Below are 24742 nucleotides of genomic sequence, written 5' to 3' on the forward strand. Positions count from 1 at the left end.
GAATGGATTGTCAAGAATTAGCTGATGGTTCCTCCCCACTATACTCCTTACTACAAGTGAAGGGCTCGGGGAAGATCAGTTTGGATTTCGTAGAAATGTTGGAACATGTAGGGCAATACTGACCCTACAACTTATCTTATAAAATAGATTAAGGAAAGGCAAACCTACATTTCTAGCATTTGTAGACTTAGAGAAAGCTTTTGACAATGTTGCCTGGAATACTCTCTTTCAAATTCTGAAGGTGGCAGGGGTAAAATACAGGGAGCGAAAGGCTATTTACAATTTGTGCAGAAATCGGATGGCAATTATAAGAGTCAAGGGGTACAAAAGGGAAGCAGTGGTTGGCTGGGAATGGCAAAGAAAGTGTTTCTGAAGAAGAGAAATTGGTTAACCTCGAGTATAAATTTAAGTGTCAGGAAGTCGTTTCTGAAAGTATTTGTATGGAGTGTGGCCATGTATCGAAGTGAAACGTGGACGATAAATAGTTTGAACAAGAGGAGAATAGAAGCTTTCGAAATGTGGTGCTACAGAAGAATGCTGAAGATTAGATGGGTAGATCACATAACTGACGAGGAGGTGCTGAATAGAATTGGGGAGAAGAGAAATTTGTGGCACAACTTCACTAGAAGAAGGGATCACTCGGTAGGACATATTCTGAAGAATCAAGGGATCACCAATTTAGTATTGGAGGGCAGCATGGAGGGTAAAAATCGTAGAGGGAGACCAAGAGATGAATACACTAAGCAGAGTCAGAAGGATGTAGGTTGCAGTAGGTACTGGGAGATGAAGAAGCTTGTACAGTATAGAGTAGCATGGAGAGCTGCATCAAACCAGTCTCTGGACTGAAGACCACAACAACAACAACAACAACAACAACAATGTGCTTTTAAGAAGGTCATCCAATATCCTACATTTTAAGACCTTGGATTCACTCTTGTGGTTTGTGAAGCATTAAACCAGTCTTTTGGTAACTCTCCAATAACTTTCTCTTGTATAAATCCAAAGCTTTTACCACATTCCATGTAAGAGTGTCCTCTTATAGGAAATACTATTCTGACTCTATCTAATCTCTTAATGATATGAATGAGATAGTGAAGGTAAAATCACTGCATAGTTCTTATTGTGTCCTCAGCAAAAATCAGAGAATATTACAAGAACACAGATTTCACTCACATAAGTGTGCAAAAAACTTATAACTTCATTTGCTCCTTTACTGTGTACATCTTCAGTGTAAAGATAAAATATTGGACATTTCATGAATGTTGAAACTTCAAAACAGTAAATCCTTACAAAGCAATTAATACCTTTTGGCGAACAGGAATTTCACTCATGGTATCATTTTGTTTGATTCTTACAATGTATTGGAAAGAGCAATCATTGGCATTGGAATTCAAGGCAATTAATGTCACAGAAATGAAGCTTGTTAAATAGGGAGATTGATCATTCCAGTTACATAAAAAATTAAAATTCTTGTTAAGCTGTTCTCCTTCATGGTGGTTTATTTGTTTGAAATACTCAAACTGTGACCATTTGCACTCACTAACTAACTCATGAAACATTGCCCTATGATCCGTACGAAGATTGATTAACAGATGACTTTTCACATTTATCATGAGATGATCCACACATTTTAAAGATCAAGAGAGAACCACCTTACTATCACATTTCACACTAAACACTATTACTGTAAGGAAACAACATAGGGTAAGAAACCAAGTAAGTCGCAACCCAAGTGATCTGACAGGTGTAGTGCAAATAGTGGAAGCAAACTTTGGACTTGTCCCATTCTTTCTGTGAGAAGAGCAACTTATAATGTGACTTCTTGGGTTATTGGATGTTCTGCCGGATATCAGCATCGTACTAGTACGATATTTTGGTAGCGTAACTCGTTACCTTCATCAGGTGCGACCTGAGACTACTCCTCGAGTGAACCTGGTCCAGTATTTATGCCTGTGGCCTTCCCCCGTCACCAGGCACTCCCTCTGCAGTCCGCACTCTCTCGCTATGATCTTCTGGAGCATTGCTGTTTCCTTTTCCATCCACTGCAGTCCTGGGTGTTCTCTTTGCGGTCTGCGCCCACCAGACACGCTCCTGAGTGTTCCATCTCCGTTCTGGTGTGTTTGTAATCCCGTCAGTGGTACCAGGCATTCCCCCTGTGGTCCTCTCCCACTCGCTGTGACCTGCTGGAGCATTGCCATTCTGGAATAGGGAACGGCAATGCTCCAGAGATCGCAGCGAGCCAGTGTGGACCGCAGGGGGAGCGCCTGGTGAAGGAGGAAGGCCTTAGGCATAAATACTGGACCAGGTTCACTCGAGGAGTAGTCTCAGATCACACCTGATGAAGGTAACGAGTTACACTACCGAAATATCATGCAAGAACGACCCTGATATCTGGCAGAACACCCGACAACCCAAGATGTCATTAGATCGCCGGGAAAGCCTGAAGAATTACAACTTAAAATGTTCTTTCTGCTATTACTAAAAGTAAAACCCTTCATATCTCAGTGAATTTCCATGTTATTTAAAGCCATTTCAGCTGCCTTGTAGTACTGACAGCTGGCCATCAGAATATATCATAAACTCATTTCCTAATTAAATGGACTCTGCCCATTTTCTCCATGTGTCCTTCAGATAGAATTTCGACATTAACAAGGTGCAGCAAAATTCAGAAATGTTACATGTAAAATATCAAATAAAGATCACTGTCATCTGATTGATCATCTTTTGTCACGGTCATACAGGCTTCGATATCTTTGTTGCTGCTGTCTGTGTCCATCCTTGTAATCTCTTTCCATATATGGTTCATGATGTTCCTCCAATTTTCTCGCATTGTTCGTGTGACAGCCTTATTTACCACCCTCTCCCTGTCTCGCAACATAAAGGTTTTATTTAGGTGCATGACATCTGCTTTTATTTGATCCCAGACAAGTTTGATGGCATTGGTATGGTGGATGATGTGGCCATGATTCTCTGCTAGCATATCAATTACATACTGCATCTTCTGAGGCTTGTATCATTTCACTAATCCCAGAAGTTCTACTTTTTGCTTATTCTGCTTTAAGCTTATTTTATTATTTTCAACCAGCTGACAATTTTGTCTCTCCTTGCAGCAGCCATTGGTGCCTTATTTAATTGTACAGAATGGTATGGTGCATTGTCTATCACAAAAACACTACCAGAACTGACTTATCATTCTGCCTGTCAACAAACCTCTGCCTGACAGCGATGCCATCAACTTTTTGAGTGCAGATACTCATTCCCGCTGTAGTATGCATACATAATTATTTAACCTGATAGCACTTCCGTCTACATTGTTTGTTCCTATTGAAATGTTAGGTCGAGCCATAATGGTTTTATCGGGTTCCATAAATGTGTGTGCTGATGGGGAGCTCATTTGTTGGTTGTGATATCCAAGAAATAAAAATGCTTTTGACATTCAATAATGGCATACTCTGTAGTCTACATTGATGTAAATAAATATGTGTAAAGTGATTGTGATCCTCCATTAATCTCCATTCCATAATTTCCTCTTCTTTTCAGACACTCTGTACTTTTCCCCCAGATTTTTTCATTTCCATAAAAGAATCTTTCAGTGATCTATGGAACATGTAACTAATGAACTAACTGACTGATTTATCAATGAAAATAATCAATTTTTTAAAGGTATAATATAACCAGAGAGCTAAAAAAATATCACCAAGTGGTGGCGGAGAAAACACACATAAAAGAAGGAAAGACTGATTGTTGGGACTGTACCAGACAAAATTTGGAAACAACAGTCCCCAACAATCATCTTTCCTTCCCATCCCGTCCAGTAAATCTCCTCTGACCTGAGGCTCTGGGTGACTTCTTTAAAACTCCCCAATTTCCTAAACGTCACTAGTCTCAAAAAATCAGTGTGGAATTAAAAAAGGCAAAACCACAGTATCTGCTATAAATCATTTTGTTGATAAAATTAGCTCATCTCTAGATAACTCACTACATGCCACAGGAATTTTTTGTGACCTGTCAAAGGCCTTTGATAGTGTGAATCACTCCTTGCTACTCGGTAAACTGGAAAAGTATGGAATTAGAGTGGTTTAAGTACTATCTAACCAGCCGAAGACAAAGAGTGATTGTATCATCAGAGAGAGGAAGGTATACTTCAAAGTGGAAAACCATTCCACATGGAGTACCCCGAGGTTCTGTCTTAGGTCCCATTCTGTTTCTGTTTTACATGAATGATCTGCCACTTAACATTGAGTGTCACTCAGTTTTTGCAGATGACACATGTGTAATCATTGAAAGTAACAGTACAGACTAAATTCCACAAACTGTATTAAATATTTTAGAAAAATTGGATACCTGGATTGATTTAAAAAGGTTAAAATTAAACATGGAAAATACTCGGTTAATGCAGTTTAAAACAAAAGAAGCAAAATTAAATGATTTTCAGGTCAGTTACAGAATCCAGGATTTGTGGGAAGCTAGCTGTATGATGCAACTAGATAAAAATCTGTCATGGGGATCACATAAACAGTACCTTACAAATAAATTAAATAGCCTAGCATTTGCAGTGAGGATATTGTACAATGCTACCAGTGTGGGCATAAGAAAAGTAGTATATCACAGCTACTTTGAGTCAGTAATAAGGTATAGAATTGTATTTTGGGGTAACTCAAACCAAATATGTTGAATACTAAAACTTCAGAAAACCATCATTAGAAATACGTACAATGTAGGGCGTGGAAAATCATGTCACTCACTCCTAAAATATCTTAGTATATTAAGTGTTCCCTCACTATACATACACTCCTGGAAATGGAAAAAAGAACACATTGACACCGGTGTGTCAGACCCACCATACTGGCTCCGGACACTGCGAGAGGGCTGTACAAGCAATGATCACACGCACGGCACAGCGGACACACCAGGAACCGCGGTGTTGGCCGTCGAATGGCGCTAGCTGCGCAGCATTTGTGCACCGCCGCCGTCAGTGTCAGCCAGTTTGCCGTGGCATACGGAGCTCCATCGCAGTCTTTAACACTGGTAGCATGCCGCGACAGCATGGACGTGAACCGTATGTGCAGTTGACGGACTTTGAGCGAGGGCGTATAGTGGGCATGCGGGAGGCCGGGTGGACGTACCGCCGAATTGCTCAACACGTGGGGCGTGAGGTCTCCACAGTACATCGATGTTGTCGCCAGTGGTCGGCGGAAGGTGCACGTGCCCGTCGACCTGGGACCGGACCGCAGCGACGCACGGATGCACGCCAAGACCGTAGGATCCTACGCAGTGCCGTAGGGGACCGCACCGCCACTTCCCAGCAAATTAGGGACACTGTTGCTCCTGGGGTATCGGCGAGGACCATTCGCAACCGTCTCCATGAAGCTGGGCTACAGTCCCGCACACCGTTAGGCCGTCTTCCGCTCACGCCCCAACATCATGCAGCCCGCCTCCAGTGGTGTCGTGACAGGCGTGAATGGAGGGACGAATGGAGACGTGTCGTCTTCAGCGATGAGAGTCGCTTCTGCCTTGGTGCCAATGATGGTCGTATGCGTGTTTGGCGCCGTGCAGGTGAGCGCCACAATCAGGACTGCATACGACCGAGGCACACAGGGCCAACACCCGGCATCATGGTGTGGGGAGCGATCTCCTACACTGGCCGTACACCACTGGTGATCGTCGAGGGGACACTGAATAGTGCACGGTACATCCAAACCGTCATCGAACCCATCGTTCTACCATTCCTAGACCGGCAAGGGAACTTGCTGTTCCAACAGGACAATGCACGTCCGCATGTATCCCGTGCCACCCAACGTGCTCTAGAAGGTGTAAGTCAACTACCCTGGCCAGCAAGATCTCCGGATCTGTCCCCCATTGAGCATGTTTGGGACTGGATGAAGCGTCGTCTCACGCGGTCTGCACGTCCAGCACGAACGCTGGTCCAACTGAGGCGCCAGGTGGAAATGGCATGGCAAGCCGTTCCACAGGACTACATCCAGCATCTCTACGATCGTCTCCATGGGAGAATAGCAGCCTGCATTGCTGCGAAAGGTGGATATACACTGTACTAGTGCCAACATTGTGCATGCTCTGTTGCCTGTGTCTATGTGCCTGTGGTTCTGTCAGTGTGATCATGTGATGTATCTGACCCCAGGAATGTGTCAATAAAGTTTCCCCTTCCTGGGACAATGAATTCACGGTGTTCTTATTTCAATTTCCAGGAGTGTATATGGGTTGATTATCTTTGTATGCACTAACCATGATTTATTTGTAGCAAATCATTTTCAACATGATTACATCAGAAATCAAAATAATTTTATGCTGTCCATCCATGGTTTAAAACTTTATGCTCAAACTCCACATTATATGGGTATGAAAATCTGTAATAAAGTAAAAGCATAAATTTAGAAACAGTGAAAAAAACTTATATGAGAAACTAGTGCAGAAATGATACTATTCAGTTGAAGAATTCATCAACAACAACCTGAAAATTTGAGCAGGAGAGAGCAAGTACTTAGGACTGCTAATTTTTAAAAGTTTGTTACTTTTGAAGACAAATTATTAATTTCTTAATTAGCTAATTATTCATTACCATATATTATATTACTGATATTATAAGGAAAATTGTAAACCATTTTTCATGTTTTGCTGAATCACCTGTACTTAAGTCAATGGCTTGAGATTGTATGTTATGAGGCAATAAGCTTCTATTCTATTCTTTTTACTTTCTCTCTCTTCCTTCCCCTTCAGCCCTTCTGCCATAAGAAGGAGCCACTGGCCCTGAAAGCTTGCACATTTCCTTAACTTTTATACTTGGTTTCTACTGCTGCCACTTGGTGACTAGATTTTTTACCTACCTAATTTTGGTATAACACACTTATTTCTAACAATGCATGATCTTCCTACATTAAATAGCTTTATGTACCTTGTCTGATATTACTTCCACTATATCACTCTTTTCATTATTAACTCTCTCTTTTTCTGATTCATATCTTAACATATAAAAAATATTATATTACTAATATGTTTTTCACTCTGTTGTTAGTTATTGTGCCATGTATCATGTCAACTGATGAAAAGTGTATGGTGAGATATTTCATATAAATGTTGGATTATGACAGCTGCAACAACTTCATGGAGGACTGGCAACAAGCACTTATTACTTTAGACACTCATGTGGATTCATCTGCCACTGTTACACCCTTGTAATCTCAGTTGTATCTAATCCTGGGGGTTCAGAGCTTTTCCTGTACCTTGCAGACCATAGAGAAGAGAACACAAATTTATTCTTGAATAGCTTCCTGCTTTTTCTCTGTGTCCCGTCTTCGAATATAGGTTGTATCACCAAAGTCTGGACAAATTTGATAGTTTTTTTTTAATCTTCATAGAGCATAATCATTAAATGTATCCACCTATGCTTGAATGATGGCCTCCATCTTAGTTTGAAGAGTGTGCACACACAACATAATATATCTAACTCCGTGTTGGCAAATACTGCCTCAATGGGTATCCATAATTATGTGACATTGGGATGTCAATATTTGTTGGAACCCTTTAAACCACACTCCATTATAATAATCCAGGGATTTAAATCAGGACTTTTGAAAGGCCAAAATTTCTTAGGCTAATACATATCAAAATTTTCTTGGATTTTGTTTTGTTTTTAATGGCTTGTGTGGACCTGCATACCATCTTGGTGAAATGAGCATGGAATCGCAGATGCTACTATTTCCAAGAATCGTTTCACAACTCAGAACAATGTTAAAAAAATTTTGTTTGTGACTAAAAAAATGTAGGAACATGACATGACACATTCTGGACACAATACACAACACATGTAGGTTGGTGGGAAATTTTGTTCTGGCACCAATGGGGATGTCCTCTCGATTGTAAGTGAGCCATTGGTCATTTCTTCAGTTGGTTTTTGCACTTACCACTCATCAAAAAAGACTCTTTCATCCTGTGGCATCATTTTTCAATGAACTCGGAAACAAATTGCAGCAACTGATTCATCCTGCCTTAGCAGTCTGAGAGAGTATTTATTGTACCTTCAGTGTGTAGGATTTGTATTGAAGATCATTCTTGGCATTTCTGCAAATTGTAGCTTTGCCAATGATCTCAATAATTGTTTTGAATTCTCAGAAATCAGACCTTTTTGACAACTTCCTTCTTTTGAGTGATGCTTCCTTACCATTACATAGTTCTGAAGCTGGACACTTTGGCACAATATCATAAGCTGTGGACTTTAAAGAAGTGAATTATATGTGCAGGTCAGCACTTAGTGCAAGGGCCTTTTATCATACTTTGCACTTCATTTCAACATCTTGATCATTTTGAGGTTATGACCGTTTACTAGGAACATTTGGCAGTGCAGTGTGGCAACAACAATCTCTAGTGGAAGAATAATGTACGGAAAATTTAAATTCGTCCAGATTTTGCTAATGCACCTTGTAAGGTCATCTTAGATCTTGATTAAAAGAAATTATGCTGTCCAAAATTTAAATTCGTCCAGATTTTGCTAATGCACCTTGTAAGGTCATCTTAGATCTTGATTAAAAGAAATTATGCTGTCCAAAAGTCGTATATTAGTAATAATTGACATTTTGTCTTTCAGAATTCTATGTACGAAATAAGAAAACAATTATTTTATCTCTGATCTTGCATGATTGTTTGGCATTTAGCTCTGAGAACATATATTTGCAAAGGATTAGTAATTGTTGTTAAATGATGTAAGAGAGAATTTTGTACCTTGATCTTTAATTATTTTTTAGCACTGCAGATATTAACTTTCAACATTCACTCAGTACATTCTAATATGATTGTAGCTAGTACTTCGTATGCCACAATAATATTTCACTAAACTATGTGTTAATAAAATAGCAGCTAAATGTATAAATTGGAGATTTCTGAAAAAGCTCAGATATTTGTCTGGACAATCTTGTTGATATCAGTGTCATTTCTGCACCTGAATCAGTAGCAGCCACAGTATTAATTCCCTCTACTTCAAGCACAGTATCTATCACTTTCCTGTGTGCTTGACCTGAGGACAAGTTTCATGGATGGGTTACAAGTCGTCTCACATCTCAGCTCCATTGTTGTAATGTAACATGTCAACATCAATATCTGTGCCCCTCACATTCCCCTCAGCCAAACAGTGGGGCTAAACTGCCTTATCACAGTTAGTTCTCCAACACTTGGTGATCAGAGGACTCATTCAGTCGTTGGTTCTGATGGCAAGTCCTAGTATTATTATAACTGCTATGGTAATGCTCATTTTGTTTATTGTTCCACCACCTCCCGTTGTTTTTTCTTCTAGAGTTCTGTTCATTATTAATGCTTTCACACCACTCACCATGTAAGTTTCCTTGTGACAGTGGGAATTGGGGATCTCACAAATTATCACGTGTCTGTTCCTGCACTTGCAATCATTATTGTGTGCTGCGTGACTATTGTTTTCGGTATTGCGCCAATCTTCTTCCAGCCAGTCAATCATATCGATTACAAGCAGAAATTCATCATCATCAGTAAGAGTCAGCAGCTTTTCCCTGATATTGAAGGGTAGTTTGCCATTCATAATTTTTAAAACATCAGTGGGTGGCATTTCCTGATCCTAATATTCTGTCTTGTTTAAGGTAACTTGCTTGCAAACACCTGGAAAAATACTAAGGATTTTGATAAAGTTAACACAGCTGTAACTGAAAAACAAAGCTTTAACTAAAAAATATGAACTCTTAGTAGAGTGAAAATTGTAGGACATAGGAGTGTTTCTGGTTGAACATGTTAATATACGATTAACTGCATTAGTTTTTATGTTGACTTTATTACAGTTTTTTTGGTGAAGATCAGCAAATTACAGTTTTGTATGCCAGTCCATATGTGGAATCCATGCAATGACTAACTATCTTATTTAGATGTTTGATTTTTAAGCACACTTTAAAAATATGTCTATCCGAAAAGTAAAATATATCTAAAAAGAAAGATGATGAGACTTACCAAACAAAAGCGCTGGCAGGTCGATAGACACACAAACAAACACAAACATACACACAAAATTCAAGCTTTCGCAACCAACGGTTGCCTCATCAGGAAAGAGGGAAGGAGAGGGAAAGACGAAAGGATTTGGGTTTTAAGGGAGAGCGTAAGGAGTCATTCCAATCCCGGGAGCGGAAAGACTTACCTTATGGGGGAAAAAGGACAGGTATACACTCGCACACACACATATATCCATCTGCATATATATATATATGCATATGTGTATATGCGGATGGATATGTGTGTGTGTGCGAGTGTATACCTGTCCTTTTTCCCCCATAAGGTAAGTCTTTCCGCTCCCGGGACTGGAATGACTCCTTACCCTCTCCCTTAAAACCCAAATCCTTTCATCTTTCCCTCTCCTTCCCTCTTTCCTGATGAGGCAACTGTTGGTTGCGAAAGCTTGAATTTTGTGTGTATGTTTGTGTTTGTTTGTGTGTCTATCAACCTGCCAGCGCTTTTGTTTGGTAAGTCTCATCATCTTTCTTTTTAGATATATTTTTCCCACGTGGAATGTTTCCCTCTATTATATTCATATCATTAATTTGAACAAAAAGTAAAATACAGTCATATCATTTCAGCCACAAGTTTTTATTCTAGAAATGTTTACGTCTGGTAATTGAAATTAAAGTTACTTTTTTAGTATAAATAAGTGTGTATTTTCCTGCTATTGGTATTAGGTTAGTGTCTATAGTGTACTTTCCTCTAAATAGTACCCTGAAACATTCCAAAAAATTTCAGACCTCTAGCTCAAATAGAATTTTCGTACATAAAATAAATGTGTCAGAAAATTTAATTCTCGAGAAATTCAATTCAGTGTTATATTTGATCAATGACTCATCTCTGTTGCTCTTAATACATTCCAGTTGCTTAATCGTAGTTTAAATGTTCCTCATCTTCTCTATTTCTTTTCTTGTTTCTCCTTGTTATTTTGGCATATTCAGTTGCCTCAAGGACCCATTTTTTAGCGTCAGCCACTCTCATGGAATTGACTGCCAACAATGTTTAACCCAGAATATATTCCTAGCAACTCTACTATTTCACACTTACCAACTGTCCATTAAAACAAATTACAGTCATAATAACTTTCAAGAATGACAAGATAGCAGCAATTCAAACTACAGAAAGGTTTCTAAGGAGAACACCATTTGAGAATCAAAGATGTACGAGGGAAAAGTAAGAGCATCACACAGAGCACCTCTAACAGGTCTCTCAATGTGAAAAACAGTTGTATAGTATATGTTTATTGAACAGGAGTCTAATGACAACATTGAAGTGTGAAAGCACACTGAAAGATCTTTAAGCTGAGTTTTAAACAACTTTCTGATGTGCAATTCAGTTCTTTTAACCCACGAATGGACACTCCTGTGTATAAAGTGCGCCACTCACAAATAACATTGCTTTGTACTGTTCCATTGTTGTTTTACATTTGCGAGCCTATCCCTATTCCTTCATTATTGCTTCAGTTAACACAGTAATAAGTTCTATTGTCATATATTTACTATCAAAAACAGTCTTGATCACAATTTATTTATTATGGTGACCGGGTTCGACCACTACTGTGATCATAGTCGAACCCGGTCACCATAATAAATAAATTGTGATCAAGACTATTTTTGATAGTAAATATTTGTAACACATTGATTACTGTCACTCCCATAATGTATTCAAAAGTAATCTGTTGTCATATGTTCAAGTGAGCAGCAGTAACACAAAATAAACAGCAAGCTAGATGGGAAATAATTTAGTCAGCGTAAGAAAATGACTCAGATTCCAAGCTAGCACCACAATCTCACAATGAGGCAGTTATCTGCAAGATCATTAGTAATCAAATAAGCGGTTGGCAGGGATATGATGCAACTGCATCTTTATTGCTATGAGTTGGTTCTTACTGCGGGGTAATGCTTGTGTGCACCAGTAGAGTGATACCATGAAAGGTTTATTTTATTATTGTTTAATTAAACTAAGTTTGTTCATACACATTAACCTTGGTAACAGAAAGACACATATTCCTTACACATGTACAAAGTGGACTGTGTGCCCACTCATACCATGAAAAATGGCATGCCCATGCGAGGGTTCACCACCATTTTGTTCAGAAAACTCTTGATTTAATATGAAAAACAAAAAATCGATTTTTTTAAGCGGAATCATAGGCAAATTAACTTAAATACCTCTCAGACTAAGCATGCAGAGTGCCTTGCTTGCTTTCCTTAATTATTCTTGATGCCACATTGACCAACATGTAGTCATAAATGCATTCTCAGTCATTATACTTTAAATATTTCTCCAATACTTCAATTGTTCATAAGGTGAAATCTCCACCATGAAGCTTGTCAGAAATTTGATTTTTTTGCATGTCATTCCAGTTGTTAGGTATAACACCTCTAACTGATTTTTATGAAAACAGAAGGGTGTGTGCCACAATGCCCTAGTGAAAAAGTTGCAAATTGTCTCTGTCAGTGCAAGTTTTCCTCCATAAAATATGCAGGAAGACATTTCATTATTTAAATTGTCCACATGATCATTGTAGCCAACATTAAGTTTTTGTAATCATTTTTGTGTAACTTTGACAATGCACATCTCAGTGCCCTACAAGTGCTTTTGGAGTGTCATTCTAAATTTGGTATTTATTTGTGTGCTCTGTTGTTCAGTCCACTGCACAGTATGAGCTTGTTCTTTTGTTTTCTCCATGGCCTCTTCTGTTTGTTTTCTTTAGCGAGCAGTCTACATCTGCATCCACATTTGTGTTATGCAGACAATTCTGAGGTGCATGGCAGAGGGTACATCCCACTGTACCAGCTATTAGGGTTTCTTCCCATTCCATTCACATAAGGAGCATGGGAAGAATGATTGTTTGAATGCCTCTATCCTCACGATCCCTATGTGGGCAGTACATAGGGTGTTATAGTATATTCGTAGAGTCATCCTTTACATCTACATCTACATCTACATTTATACTCCGCAAGCCACCCAACGGTGTGTGGCGGAGGGCACTTTACGTGCCACTGTCATTATCTCCCTTTCCTGTTCCAGTCGCGTATGGTTCGCGGGAAGAACGACTGTCTGAAAGCCTCTGTGCGCGCTCTAATCTCTCTAAATTTACATTCGTGATCTCCTCGGGAGGTATAAGTAGGGGGAAGCAATATATTCGATACCTCATCCAGAAACGCACCCTCTCGAAACCTGGCGAGCAAGCTACACCGCGATGCAGAGCGCCTCTCTTGCAGGGTCTGCCACTTGAGTTTGTTAAACATCTCTGTAACGCTATCACGGTTACCAAATAACCCTGTGACGAAACGCGCCGCTCTTCTTTGGATCTTCTCTATCTCCTCCGTCAACCCGATCTGGTACGGATCCCACACTGATGAGCAATACTCAAGTATAGGCCGAACGAGTGTTTTGTAAGCCACCTCCTTTGTTGATGGACTACATTTTCTAAGGACTCTCCCAATGAATCTCAACCTGGTACCCGCCTTACCAACTATTAATTTTATATGATCATTCCACTTCAAATCGTTCCGCACGCATACTCCCAGATATTTTACAGAAGTAACTGCTACCAGTGTTTGTTCCGCTATCATATAATCATACAATAAAGGATCCTTCTTTCTATGTATTCGCAATACATTACATTTGTCTATGTTAAGGGTCAGTTGCCACTCCCTGCACCAAGTGCCTATCCGCTGCAGATCTTCCTGCATTTCGCTACAATTTTCTAATGCTGCAACTTCTCTGTATACTACAGCATCATTCGCGAAAAGCCGCATGGAACTTCCGACACTATCTACTAGGTCATTTATATATATTGTGAAAAGCAATGGTCCCATAACACTCCCCTGTGGCACGCCAGAGGTTACTTTAACGTCTGTAGATGTCTCTCCATTGAGAACAACATGCTGTGTTCTGTTTGCTAAAAACTCTTCAATCCAGCCACACAGCTGGTCTGATATTCCGTAGGCTCTTACTTTGTTTATCAGGCGACAGTGCGGAACTGTATCGAACGCCTTCCGGAAGTCAAGGAAAATGGCATCTACCTGGGAGCCTGTATCTAATATTTTCTGGGTCTCATGAACAAATAAAGCGAGTTGGGTTTCACACGATCGCTGTTTCCGGAATCCATGTTGATTCCTACATAGTAGATTCTGAGTTTCCAAAAACGACATGATACTCGAGCAAAAGACATGTTCTAAAATTCTACAACAGATCGACGTCAGAGAGATAGGTCTATAGTTTTGCGCATCTGCTCGACGACCCTTCTTGAAGACTGGGACTACCTGTGCTCTTTTCCAATCATTTGGAACCTTCTGTTCCTCTAGAGACTTGCGGTACACGGCTGTTAGAAGGGGGGCAAGTTCTTTCGCGTACTCTGTGTAGAATCGAATTGGTATCCCGTCAGGTCCAGTGGACTTTCCTCTGTTGAGTGATTCCAGTTGCTTTTCTATTCCTTGGACACTTATTTCAATGTCAGCCATTTTTTCGTTGGTGCGAGGATTTAGAGAAGGAACTGCAGTGCGGTCTTCCTCTGTGAAACAGCTTTGGGAAAAGGTGTTTAGTATTTCAGTTTTACGCTTGTCATCCTCTGTTTCAATGCCATCATCATCCCGGAGTGTCTGGACATGATGTTTCGAGCCACTTACTGATTTAACGTAAGACCAGAACTTCCTAGGATTTTCTGTCAAGTCGGTACCTAGTATTTTACTTTCGAATTCACTGAACGCTTCACGCATAGCCCTCCTTACGCTAACTTTGACATCGTTTAGCTTCTGTTTGTCTGAGAGGTTTTGGCTGCGTTTAAACTTGGAGTGAAGCTCTCTTTGCTTTCGCAGTAGTTTCCTAACTTTGTTGTTGTACCACGGTGGGTTTTTCCCGTCCCTCACAGTTTTGCTCGGCACATACCTGTCTAAAATGCATTTTACGATTGCCTTGAACTTTTTCCATAAACACTCAACATTGTCAGTGTCGGAACAGAAATTTTCGTTATGATCTGTTATGTAGTCTGAAATCTGCCTTCTATTACTCTTGCTAAACAGATAAACCTTCCTCCCTTTTTTTATATTCCTATTAACTTCCATATTCAGGGATGCTGCAACGGCCTTATGATCACTGATTCCCTGTTCTGCACTTACAGAGTCGAAAAGTTCGGGTCTGTTTGTTATCAGTAGGTTTAAAGCTGGTTCTGGAAACTTTCTAGCGATAGTTTATGCCTACCTCCAAGAGTCTTCCAGTTCAGCTCCATCAGCATCTCTGTGAAACTCTCCCATGGATCAAACGAACCTGTGGCCATTCGTGCTACCTTCTCTGTTTGTGTTTGACATTCCCTGTTAGTACTATCTGTTACAGGTCCCACACACTTGAGCAATATTCTCAAACTGGTCACATTAGTGATTTGGAAGCAATGTCCTTTGTAGATTGATTGCACTTCCCCAGTGCTCTACTAATAAACTGAAGTCTACCACCTGCTGTACCCACAATGAGCCTAAGTGATCATTTCATTTAATATCCCTACAAAGTGCTACACTAAATTAAACAGGGACAATGCTCCTGGGATTTCCTTTGTAAAGGAACATTTCAAAATGGAGTTAAGCATTTTAGTTTTTGCTTTGCTACCCTCAGTTTCATTTCCTGTCTCATTTGCTAGGGTTTGGACACTAACTTTTGCGCCATTGACAGCCTTTACATACGACCAGAATTTCTTTGTGTTTTGTGAAGTATCATTTGACAATATTCTGCTACAATAGTCACTGAAGCCATCGTGCATTGCTTTCTTAACAGCCCTTTCATTCAGCATCTCTCTATCTATAGCCCTATGCTTTGTTTTACATCTATCATGTAGTAATCTCTGTTTCATTAGAAGTTTATTTGCAGTGACTGTATACCAAGAAGGTTTCCTACCATTTATGAATTACTCTACTGGGTACATACTTATCCAGTGCATAGTCAATTATTCTTTTAAACTTGAGCCAGAGTTCTTTTACATGCTCCTGCCCTATGCTGAAAGTTTCAAGTTCTTCACTGAGATATGACACTACTGATTTTTTCTCTATTTTACTGAACATATATATCCTTCTACTGGTTTTGGTTGTCCTTTGTACTATGTTAATAATTTTTGCTGCAACCGCCTTGTGATCACTGGTACCAGTTTGATGAAGACATCCTCAAAGAGGTCAGGTCTATTTGTTGCCATTAGATCCATTACATTTCCATTATGAGTGGGGTCGGGCAACGGCCTTGCCGCAGTGGATACACTGGTTCCCGTGAGATCACCGAAGTTAAGCGCTGTCGGGTGTGGCCGGCACTTGGATGGGTGACCATCCAGGTCACCATGCGCTGTTGCCATTTTTCGGGGTGCACTCAGCCTTGTGATGCCAATTGAGGAGCTACTCGACCGAATAGTAGCGGCTCCGGTCAAAGAAAACCATCGTAACGACTGGGAGAGCAGTGTGCTGACAACACGCCCCTCCTATCCGCATCCTCAACTGAAGATGACACGGCGGTCGGATGGTCCCGATGGACCACTTGTGGCCTGAAGACGGAGTGCATGAGTGTGGTCCCTAAGTGTCTATTCTAGGTAGTTTTCAAAGAAGGCATTTAGTAATGTTTCACAGGATATGTTATCACGTCCACCACTAACAAAACTGTATTTTTCCCAGTTAATTGTTGGATAATTAAAGTTCCACTGATGATTGCAGTATGATTGGGGAACTTATGTACAAGGAACTGAGGTATTCTCTTAAGTTTTCAGTTACATCAGGACATGAGTCTGGTGGGCGATAGAAGGATCCAAGTATCGTTTTATGTCTACCCCTGATGATGACTCTTACCCAAACAATCTCAAATGCAGCTTCAATTTCTTTCTTGACAGATTTGAGTTTCATCTCCATTTCCCATTCGCCTGTCCTTTTGATATACATTCAGATTTTCCCCAAAAATCTCACTGCTGTCAATCTACAGGTGTCAACTATTTTTCTGTACCTGTTTTTCAGGACCACTTCAAACTCTGGCACTCTGTTGCAAACCATTAGGATTTCAATACTCTCACTTGTGGGAGGCATTTCTTTCGATCTTACACTGATACTTCTGGATTTCCTACAGCTAGTGCACACCTGACCCATTTAAGGGGACCCTACAGTTCTCAGTCCTATGGCACAAGTCCAGGTCCAGGAAGTCAGAGCCTAATGTGTCACAGAACCTTCAAAGTCTGTGGTTCAGTCCTTCCACTTGACTTAGAACCAAAGAGTCACAATCAGTTCTGGGAACAATGCTACAAATTGTGAGCTTCATTGAAACTCCAAGCACAAGGCTGGTCTTCTCAACATCCCAGTTGCTGGAATGATCCAGGTATGACCTTGGAGCTCCGACATAGGCATCACAATCTGCAGTTGGTAGCACCCTGTTCCCTCAGTGGCTACTGGAATAGCCTCTGAGGTTCCCAGGCATACACACTGAGAGCATTTGGTGGCCTCTTATGTTCCTTACTGCAATTTTCCTGAAGGGTACTATCATTCAAAATACATTTGAACTGCCAGTGATTAATAGACCCATCCCTTTTGCATTTACCTCCTCTTGACACCAGGCAGAACAGGGTTCCCCAAAACAGATGAAATGAGTCCCACTGGCTCAGTTTCAGTGAAAGACAACACCTCAAACTTGTTGGTTAGGGGATCAATACAACACACTGGGTCCTCCCTGGTCCCCATCCACCCTGTACAAGACACCTGGATCTACCATTGACATGCCACTTGCAGTTAATTGGATGACTAATGACAGATCCTGTACTTTCTGCAGAGGAGACAGGATCAACAGGAGAGGGTAGTAATTGAGGTACCTTTGGTGCCAGTGTCATATGTACATGACTCATGAACTCTTTCAACACACCAGTTCACAGCAGCTGCCAATCATTTGACCATAGTCAGGACAATTTCCAGCTTCTTACAAATGTCAACTGACTCATCCCATGTTCAAGAACAGCATTCACCGTGGGGCTGCATTTTGGCTGGTGCAGTGTATTACAGGACAGTGAACAAATAAATTAAGCCCACTTGCTATCTTTTAATATTGAGCTAAAAAGTTGCTAATTCCCTATAAGAACTGAAGCAAGTACATAAAACTAACTTTCTATTAAGGCAACACAAAAACCTATGGTAAAATTACTAGTTTCTTAAAGCATTTTAAGCTTAATTAAAATTGTTAGAAAACTCAAAAATGGACTTAATTTAGAATAAATGTGGATAACATATAGGGTTACTTCTCTTTAAAGGAAAACTACTTATAACACAATATCTGCTACAGTAACTAAACCACAAACACTGATTTACCACAGTTCAGTCAGGCATTTGCGTTTGCATTGAAGAAAAATGCTCACCAAGCTTTCCCTCAATAAGCCAGTCTAATGTGATTGCAATATTGTGTGTGGTCAAATAAAGCTTCAGCAGCTGCTTTGATTTTGGTCTGCTTATTAGCTAAGCAGCTTTGCTCATCTATGACCTAATCAACATTTTTTATTTTGGATTCTATCATGTTGACCTTTTCACCAGTAGATTCTACTGAATTAATTTTTGGCACAATTCGAGTCTCTTCTTTGGCAATAGAATCTGTTGAATTTACCTTATCTGCAATGCAGGCCTGTTCTTCGACAACAAAATCTATTGCACTAACTTTTTTGCAATGGAGTCAACTCTATCTATTTCTTCACTGGAAAGAAAGTGTTCAGCACTCATACGAGTCCGATCTTGACTAGCAGTCATATGAGACTATTCTTGACTCATACAAGTCATGACACTTACAATGGACTGTAATTTCATTAATTTATCAGTCATTTTTTGTTCAGTGATTTGTACAGTAATGCTTACTGTCATAGCTTCAGTTTTGGAAGCTGTTGAATCCATGTCATTCAACCTAGAGCTGCAGTGACTACATGAATCCATTGCAAAAACTGAAATTTTCATTGAACCACAATATTACCAAAAATAATTATTCTCAAGCATTTAAAGTAATTGGTGAGGCCAAAATCAAGAGGGCTGGTCCTAAATATTAGTTGCATGCAGAAATGGCAGATCAAATTTAGAAAAACTACCTTGTAGCACTATGGGCAACAATGCTACATACATGCTACATACACTAAAGTATTAACTTAAACTCACAGAAAAGGTCCAAAGTACTACTGAGGCTAAGATTCAGCACATCATAGTTATTTCCAGATATTAATATAGCTAGAAAAGAATGTTTACTGGTTGTACTCAGTGCAGAATTTGCTGTGGTGAAATTTAGAAAAATGAGAAAAATCTTCATAAATTTGCACATCGAATCCAAATGAATAGGTTTCCATTTATGGTCATTTCCGTTTTAGTTTTTATATCCCAGATCCTTCTGGCACCACATTGTACATGTAAGAAAACTCACAAGGAAAAGTATTAGTTATTTGTTCCACAATGAAGATGTGTATAAGATAGATAACTGAATTTACAATAATATTAAGTTATAGACTGTAGGTCCTCTGGAGATGGAGTTCCAATCCTGTCACAGTCACCATTTCTCATGCCTCGATAAAAAGATTTTTATAAAGTCCAAAAGCTGTAAATTGGTAATGATAAATATTTTGTCTTTTTGGACATCACATAAAAGAGATGAAACAAGTAATTTTTCTCTGATCTTCCATCACTGTTTGTCAGTTAGCTCTGCAAATGTACATTTGTAAAGGATTAGTAGTTATTGTTAAATGATGAATGAGGGCATGTTGTACCTTGTTCTTTGGTTATTTTTGACCACTGCTGATCCTAACTTCCAACATGCATTCAGAACATTCTTGTATGATTGTGGGTACTACTTCATATGCCACAGTAGTATTTCATTAAACTGTGCTTTCATAAAATGGTAGCTAAATTCATCAGTCTAGTTTATTTGATTAATGAACCACAACTACTCTCTATGTTATCTGTGTCTATGCAGAAAGGAAGGCAAATGCAAATCCAAAGAGTAAAACTGTAAATTGCTGCCTTGCTAAAATATCACAAAGGGCAATGTATTTAAGATATAATGTATGGAAAATGTACTTTCTACCTGGCTGCACTGAAATGAAACAGAACTGTTACTGTTACTACAATCCAATATACCTTTATAGACTCCTAGCTGTTTTTACCGTTTGTGATCACCACCAGACACCATGTGATTACTATAAGTTTGTGGTAACTAGTTTTGGCAAATGTATAATGCCTGACTTTCTAATGTATGCAGAGAAGTAGAATTGACCAAGCTGCTACATCATGGCCCTTATTGATTATTTTGGGGTCTACATTAAGTTCTCATTTCAGATCTGGCAGCTTTTATTTTTATTTCTTAATTTATTATTTTTTCAGTTCTAGTGCCCTATTGCTGAATTCTCCCCTTTGCTATTACATAGCCTCTGTTCCCATTTTACTGAATGCAGTCATGACAACTGAATGTGAGGGGAGTAAGGCAACTGACATCAAAGCACTTTATGGTAGCCATAAAGTAACACATCAGACACTCTGTCTCCAAATTAGTGCAGTCATTAGGCTTTTTACATACCATTGTGTCAAAGAGTGTGTCATGAGTTCTTGTGTTTGGGAAAAACCACCATCGCTAGAGTCTGCTGCATGGGCAATAACATGTTGGTGACAAAAGTTACCATTGACAGTCACTGATTGTAACTGTTGATACATCAAACTCAGTGCTGGACAAAACAACAAGGAGTGAGTAGACATTAATCCAGAACCATTTCCTCACTATGGGATGCAGAAACTGTCAGCTAAAGATATGCCTCTACTCACCACAGATCACAAGATACTGACACCCAAACCTCCAGATGTCAGACACCCAGATCAGTACAAAACATTGTGTGTGTTGATAGAATATCAACCAAACCATCGATTTAGTATGTGCTGTGTTCTGTCATGCAGTAGAACATGTGTAAATGGGAATTAAAAGTAAGACCACAACTAAAGAGTATAGTAAAAGTCAATTAACATGCAAATCTGTCATAGGTGTGCTGGTAGACTGTGAGATTGTTGTACTAAAAGTCCCGAGTTCAAAAACCCACTGATAGCGATTTTTTTTAACAGTTTACATGTAAAACTGTTGTATGGGAGAACATTTTTCTGAAATGTAAAGGGATGTTTCAGAATTTGCAGCAGTGTTCACGTACCTATCTATAAAAATGTACTCTATAGGTTTGCTAGTTTCAGCTAATGAAGCGAAAGCAGACTGCCAAAAGAACATTGCTACAAACTCTGAAACCTCCTTTTACATGTCAGAAAAATGTTCTCCCATATAACAATTTCACATGTAAACTGTGCTACTACCTGTGGATTCTAAACTCAGGACCTTTGGTACACCTATCTGACACTCTACTAACTTGCCTACCTCAAATCTGCAGGTTAATTGCTCACAAATATCCTTTTCCTATATTCCATAGCTCTGGTGTTACTTTTAGTTACCGTTTACACATGTTCTACAGGACTACAGCACACAGTATGAACTAAATCGATATTTTGGTTGATACTCTATCAACACACAACGGTTGGTACCGATCTGGAGGTTTGGGTGTAAGATTAGTGTGGGTGCAAGAATAGAGTACTCCTTGATTTCTCACTGAATACTAGTTTTTGAAAGTTTGTAAGAAGGCTTTCAGGGGATTTTTGTTGTCCATCCCCAAGCATCTGCTAGTTCAGGCTTTTCAGCATTTCTATACTGCTCTCTTGTGAGTCTGACAAGCCTGTGACCATTCCTGCTGTCCTTTGTATGCTTTCAGCATCCCTTGTTGGCTACATTGGCATGGCTCCCACTCATTTAAGTAACATTCTAGTATGCATCACAGAATTATTTTGTAAGCAGTCTCCTACGTAGACTTGTAGCATTTTCCCAGTATCCTACCACTGAACTTGAATCGGCCATCTGCTTTGCCTGTGGTTGAGCCTATGTGATCATTACATTTCATATCACCATGGAGTATTACACACCCATATTTGAATGACTCGAGTGATTATAGTTGTACCTCATTGATATTGTAGTCACATGACACTGCATTTTTTCTTTCTGTTGAATGCACAGTTTTACATTTTAGAGCAGTTAGAAAAAGTTTTGAGTCTATGCACCACACTGAAATACAGGGCTATTACAAATGATTGAAGCGATTTCATAAATTCACTGTAGCTCCATTCATTGACATATGGCCACGACACAATACAGATACGTAGAAAAACTCATAAAGTTTTGTTCGGCTGAAGCCGCACTTCAGGTTTCTGCTGTCAGAGCGCTCGAGAGCGCAGTGAGACAAAATGGCAACAGGAGCCGAGAAAGCGTATGTCGTGCTTGAAATGCGCTCACATCAGTCAGTCATAACAGTGCAACGACACTTCAGGACGAAGTTCAACAAAGATCCACCAACTGCTAACTCCATTCGGCGATGGTATGCGCAGTTTAAAGCTTCTGGATGCCTCTGTAAGGGGAAATCAGTGGGTCGGCCTGCAGTGAGCGAAGAAACGGTTGAACGCGTGCGGGCAAGTTTCACGCGTAGCCCGCGGAAAATTGGCTCATGCCAGAACTGGAGACCGACAGCGCCGACTTCATCTTTCAACAGGATGGTGCTCCACCGCACTTTCGTCATGATCTTCGGCATTTCTTAAACAGGAGATTGGAAAACCAATGGATCGGTTGTGGTGGAGATCATGATCAGCAATTCATGTCATGGCCTCCACGCTCTCCCGACTTAACCCCATGCGATTTCTTTCTGTAGGGTTATGTGAAAGATTCAGTGTTTAAACCTCCTCTACCAAGAAACGTGCCAGAACTGCGAGCTCGCATCAACGATGCTTTCGAACTCATTGATGGGGACATGCTGCGCCGAGTGTGGGAGGAACTTGATTATCGGCTTGATGTCTGCTGAATCACTAAAGGGGCACATATCGAACATTTGTGAATGCCTAAAAAAACTTTTTGAGTTTTTGCATGTGTGTGCAAAGCATTGTGAAAATATCTCAAATAATAAAGTTATTGTAGAGCTGTGAAATCGCTTCAATCATTTGTAATAACCCTGTATTATTAAGATTTGACTGATCTTTTTCATCTACTGTATTATATATTATCACTATACCATCTGTGAAAAGTCTGAAGTTATATTAATACGAATTATTTGTTACATCATTAATATGAAAAAAGAAAAGCCAGGATCTCAAACACACTTTCCTTGGATATGTTTGAAGTTGCTTCTACATCTGTCACTGTCTCTCCATCAAAGATAAATCTCTGCCAATAAGTTCTCAGTTCAGTAACAAACTTCATTTGATACCTCCATATGACAGTATTCTCATTGATGAGTGTTGGTGTGGTGCTGAGTCAAATGCTTTTTGGAAGCAAAGAAATACTTCATGCACCTAATTGCCTCAATCCATGGCTCTCGGAAGGTCATGTGAGAAAAGCATTATTTGGATTTTGTGTGGGTACAGTTTATGTAGGAACAGAGCAACCCAACACATATCTGTTTGCACCCCTGAAACATCTTGCAAAGTGGTTTGGGGAAAAAACTGCCATTGTGTAGCACACTAAACTCGCATTTGGGAGCATGATGGTTCACATCCATCCAGGTTTAGGCTTTGTCTTATTTCTCTGAATCACTCCTGGAAAATACCTGGATGGTTTATTTGAAAAGGAATAGCTGATTTGCTTCCCCATCCCTGAAACAATCCGAGCTTGTGCTTCCTATCTAAAGACCTCAATGCCGAACTGACATCAAATCCTAATCTTCCTTCCACCCTAATCCTCCTTCCTTCCTTCAGTAACTGTGAGCGTGCTCTTGCGGTCCACCGAACCATCTGACTTTTAATCATATTGTGAACACATGTGACACAATGGGCAAGATGTAGGTACTTGCACCCAGCCTCTTTGGCTCATTGGCAGCATTTTGAGCTCTAATGCGTTTGACTGTTTCTCAATGCTTTTGGTGTCTCATTGAGTCTATATCATGATATCTCACTGCCTTCATCAGGGCTTAAGAGGGTGTCATATGCTACTAGGTAGGCATTGCTAATTCATGAATGTATTTTGTTACCTGTGTTCCATGCATTTCTCATGTTTATTTTTTCCTTATATTTTTTATGCATAAATCAGGAAATGCAGTACCAACATGAATAACTAGTGGTGCACACAAATTATTATGTGTGAATAATTGTACACTGAGTACTCCAGATCCACATACACTGATGGAGAAAAAAATTGCAGCACAAAAAAGAAGCTGTGAGACATAGACGAAAGTTTGTAGGTGTGCTTCTACATCTGAAAGATTATGTCTATTCTGCAGTATTGCAGAAGAACTTGGCAGGAATATAGCCACTGTACGTGATTGCTGGCAGCGGTGGTCATGAGAACGTATGGTCACAAGTAGATTGGGCTCCAGACAGCCCATGCACTATCGAGAGGGAAGACCATTGTGTTCAGTTTACGGCTTTGTCGCATCATACTGCATCTGCAACAGCAGTTGGTATCACAGTGACACAACAAACTGTTACAAATTGGTTACTTCAGGGATATAGCTGATCCAAACAACCTGTAGTGTTCATTACACCCTGTAGCATGCATTCCACGGACCCCAAATCACCATCATTTGCAACTGTAACAGTTCCTGTTACTAAATGTAACTGGGTTTTCTCCTTGATGCTGTCAATTGTCAGGATGAGCATTCTCAAGCATTCTGTCAGGGTGAAAATATTAA

At 39.9% G+C, this 24742-nt stretch overlaps 1 protein-coding gene and 1 pseudogene across 1 annotated transcript in view; both read left to right on the forward strand.

Moving 5' to 3' along the window:
* Positions 1–24742, forward strand: part of LOC126153762 (uncharacterized protein C18orf63-like) — a 183427-nt gene that overhangs the window by 42306 nt on the left and 116379 nt on the right. The window lies entirely within an intron of this gene.
* LOC126163511 (5S ribosomal RNA) lies at positions 16239–16356 on the forward strand (annotated as a pseudogene).

This window comes from Schistocerca cancellata, chromosome 2, assembly GCF_023864275.1.
Source record: "Schistocerca cancellata isolate TAMUIC-IGC-003103 chromosome 2, iqSchCanc2.1, whole genome shotgun sequence".
NCBI classification, from domain to species: Eukaryota; Metazoa; Arthropoda; class Insecta; order Orthoptera; family Acrididae; genus Schistocerca; species Schistocerca cancellata.